The sequence below is a fragment of the Eschscholzia californica genome, unplaced genomic scaffold (genome assembly GCF_041429995.1).
Source record: "Eschscholzia californica isolate CP2 unplaced genomic scaffold, dmEscCali1.0.p SCAF_113, whole genome shotgun sequence".
In the NCBI taxonomy this organism is placed as follows: domain Eukaryota; kingdom Viridiplantae; phylum Streptophyta; class Magnoliopsida; order Ranunculales; family Papaveraceae; genus Eschscholzia; species Eschscholzia californica.
Window position 1 is genome coordinate 17,501 of NW_028238214.1, and position 7,500 is coordinate 25,000.

The window sequence follows — 7,500 nt, forward strand, 5'->3', positions numbered from 1 at the left end:
GATTTTTTTGATATATTATAATAGCGATTCCGATAAATATTTATTTTTCTATGAATTTTTAAGTGAATAAACACCGGAAAATTCATAAAAAATAGAAAAAAAAATATTTTCTTCCGTTTCTTTTCTCCAATAATTCATAAATAATACCTCAATAGTATAAATGAAGAGAGAGTCGAAATGGCCCGGGTGGGTTTCGAAATGTCCCACGACCCCATAGAATGCACGGGCCAGCCGAGCCAAAGCAGGGGACGCGCATGGGACAGCAGGGGACGCGCACGGGACAGCGTCCCTATGGCTCGGGACGGCATGGGACAGTACGGGACGCCCTTGGTAAAGCTCGGGAATCCCATCGGACGCGCATGGGACGGCCTTGCTAAGGCTCGGGACGGGCTTGCTAAGGCTCGGGACGGATGGGACAGCACGGGACGCGCATCGGACGGCCTTGCTAAGGCTCGGGACGGCATGGAACAGCACGGGACGGCCTTGGTGAGGCTCGGGACGGCATGGGACAGCACGGGACGGCCTTGGTGAGGCTCGGGACGGCATGGGACAGCACGGGACGGCCTTGGTAAGGCTCGGGACGGCATGGGACAGCACGGGACGGCCTTGGTAAGGCTCGGGACGGCATGGGACAGCACGGGACGGCCTTGGTGAGGCACGGGACGGCCTCGGTGAGGCTCGGGACGGCATGGGACAGCACGGGACGGCCTTGCTAAGGCTCGGGATGGCCTGGGACGGCCTTGGTGAGGCTTGGACGGCACGGGACGCGCATGGGACAGCATGTGACGGCCTTGGTAAGGCTGGGCACGGCATGGGACGCACATGGGACACCTTATGGGGATCATCAAGGGACGTTGCACGGGACATTCTTAGCCATGAAGGGCCTTCACATGGGACATCTTAGGAGTCAAGAGCCGGCACATGGGACAATGGAGTTCACACGCACGGAACACTTCGGCTACTTCCGTTCGGAACGTCGTGGGATCTTTATGTCCCCATTAGCACCGACGCATCAACATGCTAGGAAGCTAGGTCCGAACTTCTCGAAGTGTCGATGGCACTTGGACGGATACGCATCCGATCCGATGTTATGATGATGTACTTTCTCCGATATCGATGTCGGGGTGTATTCCGATGTTATGATGTACTTTCTCCGAGATCGATGGGACGACCTTGGTAAGGCATGGGTCGGCCTTGGTAAGGCTCGGACGGCACGGGACGCGCATGGGACGGCCTTAGTAAGGCTCGGGACAAAATGGGACAGCACGGGACGCCATGGGACGGCCTTGGTAAGGCTCGGGACGGCCTGGGACGGCCTTAGTAAGGCTCGGGACAGCACGGGACGTCCTTGGTAAGGCTCGGGACGGCATGGGACAGCGCGGGACGCCATGGGACGGCCTTGGTGAGGCTCGGACGGCACGGGACGCGCATGGGACGGCCTTAGTAAGGCTCGGGACAAAATGCGACGGCACGGGACGCCATGAGACGGCCTTGGTGAGGCTCGGACGGCACGGGACGCGCATGGGACGGCCTTAGTAAGGCTCGGGACAAAATGCGACAGCAAGGGACGCCATGGGACGGCCTTGGTGAGGCTCGGACGGCACGGGACGCGCATGGGACGGCCTTGTAGGGTTTTATACCCTTCTACTAGTGTTTATAGCGGAAATATGACATCTAATGTCTACACTAGTATTCCCAGGATCACATGCAAAACTAGTAATTAATCTAATGGAGATAGTGGATTACCTTAATCGCTTTTCCCTCAAACTAGTTGAATTGATTGAAGAAGACCAAGAGCTTCAAGTGTAGCTCCTCTACTTGGGACACGAGCAATCAATTTGATCTCCCACCTTGTTGTATAGCTAGCACACCAATGGTGGTTGGATAATAAGAAGACCTTCTTCTTGCTTGACTAGATAGATAGTTAATGGGAATTAGCTCACTTTCTCCTCTCTACTTGATGTGGTAGAGTAAGAAAGCTTAGAGAGAAATTCCACACCTTATTCTCTGCCCTAAGAGTGTTTATATAGAACCCTAATAAGAATCCACCTCCTTTTAGGTTTCCCAAAACACCCTTTAGAATAAGATTTAGGGAAATAGTCGAAAATAGCAACTATTGGTATTTTCTCAATTCCCTAAGGAGATGACGTCCAAACCCAGCCAAAATTGGCAGATTTAATGTTCATAACATAAGGAAACGTCCCTCCAAAAATCAGCCCAATCCGAGCCCTAAAAGTGCCCGAATCGGCCTAGGCCCAAAAACCCTGCTTTTGGCCTTTTTGTACTATCTTTGCCTAATTCCTTTTTAGGCCTATGAGATATGTTTATGGGACACTCCCATGATTATATCTCACTCCCACTAGTCATATCCTAGATCAATTTGTCACTCTTATGTGTAACCCGTTGTAGGATCCGATCGAAGTTAGCCGCGAATTACTTCGTAATTCGACGATCGTAGTTGGTCTCTAGCTACAACTCTACGATCCCTAAATCAATCGGACTTGATGATCTTCCACATCAATTGTCCTATCCGACAAATTGTTCGCATTGTCACCTTGGTCGAAGGACATCTCCTTCAACTCCTTCAGACTCCCACTTGGACTTAGAACAAGTGCAATGCCTCGATTCCCGTGTCAATTTAGTATCCCATCTGATACGTCACGTCATTCAGACTTTCTTGATATCCGAGTACAACTGTAAAAGACAAACGATTAACTTTTAATCCGTTTGAGCGCGGCCACGCATTTTCAGTTGCTACTCATCAAGTGGCCTTGAGACACTTTGTACCTAATGTGATTAGGGTGACACAATCCATTCTTGCGCTCCCACTTAACTTCATGTCTATCCTGTCCTTCCCAGTGTCCGCCTTTATAACCTCCTTTTACGGCGCGGCGTTTAACGGAACCAAAGTCGGGCATTCCTTACATAAGATGAGTGGAGCACTCATGTTTTGAGGAATCTCTCCAATTGTCTTTATGAGAAGTATTGACGTTCATCACGAGTGATGTACTTCTCATTTGAGGGTTATCCAGTGTATAAACCTTTTACACACCCACGTAGTCGAATAGAATATACTATTCCTATAGCCCATGAAACTGCGCTATCCCATCGACTCCCGTGCTAGTCTTCGTGAGTCATTGTTGTCCATGCAATGACCTGGACCAGGGATTCGATAATAAATATTCCAAGTTCACTTAATAGGGTTTCATTCATCAGATCACGTATCTGACAAACCTATTCGGAATGTTTTATCATCAATGGACTGTCGTTTAAATACTAAACCAAATTTAGACGACTTGTGAAATAACTCTATTATTTCTGATAACGAGAGTTGTAAATCTGAGCCTCTTCCGTAAAACTCTTTTTACCCACTCAGTTTTACTCGTCGAGGTTTAAAATTATACCTCATGCCTTAGACTGTGTATGAATCTCATACTATGTCTTAGGTGACAGTTCAGTTTGACTACCGTGGTAGTCGGTTTTAAACTTTGCTAATTATCAATTAATTTGAAGACGGTTATCTTCAACCTTGATAATTTCTAATAACTTTTACTAGAGTTAAGGCTTTTAATTCTTTATGTAGTATTTGCAACAGTTCCCGGCTTAAACACTTTTAGCCTACTTTCCTTCCATGTCTGAAAGTTTGCTACGATGACATGTTCAATTTTGTACTACTTCATCCTTTAGCCTTCTAGGATGTACTAAGTAGTGTTTCGGTTTTCCAATCCGAATTCGGATGTTTAAATGCTAATCATGTCCAACATGATTGACTTTATGTTTTCGAACATAAATGTCTCTCTCATGCGTGCTAGCTCATCGGTGTCTTTTCAGACTCCGATTTTTGCAACGCCCTCTGTCATGAGTTTTTGGGTCGAAATTCTTTTAGACTTTCCGAGTCTTAGATTTTCTGTTTCGGATCTCAAGCATCTCAGCGTACTGAGTCTCTCTAATCCTATCATCCTTTTGATCTATGCTTATAGATCTTCAGATGCCCAAAATGGCATTTTATCCTTTTGTGTGTGGTCCTTTATTGAGTCAGTTCGTTACTGTTATACAACACCTTATGTCGTACTCAATCTTTTGTATGTACTCTGCATACGGACCCGGAAGGTTTGTTTACTCCCACTTACCTTCTTGAAATTTCGTGATTCAAGATTTTCTTCATTCCTCAGGAATCAAACTTCTTTGATTGCCTTTTGAATCGAAGATTCTAACTCTTGCGTGCTTTTAATCCGTCGATAGATTTCTTAAGCATGCTTGTGGACATAACTTGATTGGAAGAATCTTTATTCTTCTTGTCTCGTTTCGGGAAACATGAATGTTTCCATCCTTCTCAGTTTTCTATTTTGGAAAACCAATTTAGGTCTTCTGTTGACTTAAATTATCAAGCTTCATGTCTTGACGAGATATGGATTCCACGATGATTTTGGCTTCTAGCCAAAATCTAGAGTCAGTTTCCGTTTCTGCGCAGGTCTTTTATCTCTTCAGAAATAACCTTTATTTTCTGAGTCTTTAAGATTTTATTTTGACCTTTCAGGGCTTTTGAACAACAATTTGGAGTTATCTCAACTACTTTGAGATATTCCTTTAGAGACACTTTCACTCGCTTTGAGAGTTCTCCTGCGAATGACATTCGCTTTTGTGCGGTGGGTTTACAAGATCATATCTTTAACCTTTCCTTTTCCAAGGAGTCGCAGTTTGTTGCTCTTGGTCGAATTTAATCGTCTTGTACAAGTTTCATGATTGTTCTTCATGAAACTCCATGATTTTTCTCATGATCGAATTAAATCGACTTGTACTTTTCTCCCACTTATTCTTGTAATAATTAGTGTTTTTCTCCCAGATTACTAGGTGCGCTAATTATTAGAAGAATACTATCATGAGCAACAAACACTTTGTTCTCTTGATTGCTTGTGGAAAAAGCCCAAATTTCTTCTAAAGAAATTGCGTCAGACTTTAGCTAATTTTGTAATGCCTTTACAAGCTTAGACGGACTTTGGTAGTTTTGTGAGAAGCTATGTCTAGACTAATGGATTTTGGAGGATAGAGTTTGATTCGTGTTCTTCATCTTAATCCTTTTGGACACTCCAAATATGGATAGGTTAGAAGTACGTTTGAAGATCAATTTCTGTTTCTGACTCAAGACTTTCTTTCTTGTCAGTTTGATTCATGTTTTGGTTATAGTGGACCTGTTGTCCTCATCCCTTTCCGATGAACCTATCTTATAGGTTTTTGACCAAGTTTAGAATCTTTTGGTATAGTTTGTTAAATCTAGCACTTATTAACATCCCAATTTAGAAATAAAGTTCTTTATTGATTCTCCGTAATACTTAGTACAGAGATGATGTTAAAAAACTAGAAAAACTATTAATCTAGAATAGTGCCTAAAGTAGACTTCGATCCCTTTCAGCATCCTTAGCAGTCGAGGCTTCTGCTCCCTCTTGGATCTTGTCTTCTTTAGCCAAATACTCAGTTCCCAGCTGCGCCTGTTCATTCACAATGATAGGGCAATTTTAGGTATCATATACCTAGGTTTGGGAATTTTACAGTATTTGATAAGTTAACTGTTTATACCTGAATTGGAAGCCACTGTTCCATTCCTTTTGTCCTCCAAGAACTTAGGGCAGTTTCTTTTCCAGTGGCCTTTGCCATCACAGTAGAAACATTTGGTGTCAGGAGGAGGACCTTTGTCTTTAGGTTTGGCAACTCGTTTGCCTTTTCCTTTTGACGCGGTTTTCTTCTTCTGTTTTCCACCTTTCTTGAACCCTTTGTCCTTTTGTACCATAAGAACGTCCTTCTTAGTCTCCACTATAGCGACGTCCTTTTCGGCTGTTAGAAGCATAGAATGAAGTTCCTCCAACGTTTTATCCCATCCATTCATGTTGTAGTTCATCTTAAACTGATTAAAACCACTATGGAGGGAGTGAAGGATAGTGTCGGTAGCCGTCTGTTGGCTATAAGGGAAACCTAGTTTAGCCAGCTTGCCCATGAGCCTGATCATTTGACGAACATGAGGCCCAACTGGTTTTCCCTTTTCAACGCGCATGTCCATAATTGCTTTAGAGGTTTCAAACCTCTCCAATCTCGACTGTTTCTGGAACATTTCCCGAAGTTGTCGCATCATGGAGTAAGCATCCATGTCTATGAACTGCTCTTGCAGAGTCGGTTCCATGGTTGCTAGCATTAAGCAAGTTACAGGCTCTGCCTTTTTCCGCACACTCCTTTCTTCATCTATCTCTTCTTTAGTCGAATTATCATCCAATACAGGAATTGGAGTTTCTAGTACATGTTGCTTTCCTTCCATCCTGAGAACTATTCCCAGGTTCCTCTCCCAGTCAAGGAAGTTGTGCTCATTTAGCTTCTCCTTGTCGAGAAGTGAGCGGAAGTTGAAAATATCTTTTGTCATCTACATAAAAGAAATGGCAAAGTTTTAAACTCGTTATCATTTTGAAAAACTTAGTTTTCCCACATTATTCAATAAAAATCGTCCCCGATTGAATAAGTGATTCCAAGACCCCAGTTCTTCGGAGTAAAGCGGACGAAGGCCCTACCCTTTGACTCCGTCGTTCCGGGTGAGTGAACTACTTCACTGATCATACCTTATGACTCTTGGTTGATAGATTTCATTAATGAATGACTAATCTATCCTTTTGCCTCGAGTATCCAAGACTCTCTTGCTGATCTCGTTGAGTAGAACCATTTAGACGTGTAGGCCTCTTCTATAGACCTACCCGCATTGTCCCAAGGTAGAGGAGGTACTCTGCGAAGGCCGACCCACCTTCCTCGAACAAGGGCGCAACGAGTGTCTTAATCTGGATAGGCGATTACTCAAGATTACTTTTGGGGACTTTTACGCTAGTCTGGCGTTTGTTATAGTGAACTATTTAGCCTAACTAACATCCACGACATAAAGCGTAAATAAGTAAGTAAATGCGCGCGAGAAAGTAAATCAAGCAGACATGGATCCTAGTATGGCCCCTAACCTAGAAGATCTAATCTCCTTTGGTTTTCTTCTTGTTTCGCCTTTTGGTTCGTCTAGATCTCCATCCTTGAACCTCCATTGATTTCTCCCACTCGCCTTTGGATTCCATCCTTGAGTTTTCTTCAATGGACTCATTGACCCTAAACTCTAATTACAAGACTCTAACGATTCGCAGATCGTATAAACTTGAAATTAAAATTAATTACAAAGCATGCACCCATCCGTGCTTAAAACAAGAATAAAGATATAAATCTATGGCCATACTAGTTTCCCGCATTCACATCACATGCAATCATATAATATATCAAGGCTAAGAATTATATATGCATGATTATCTTGGGAGATACTTTTGTTGACATCACATGTCACATTACGGACCTTAAGTCTAAATTCGAAGAATTCAACTAGTGGTGCGTTCCGGTTTTATCTTTTATGATTTCTAAAATCATCTTTAAGAAAAACTCCGTTTCGGGTTTTGAAAGCCCGGGTCAATTTCGGAAAAACATTGGTTCGATTCT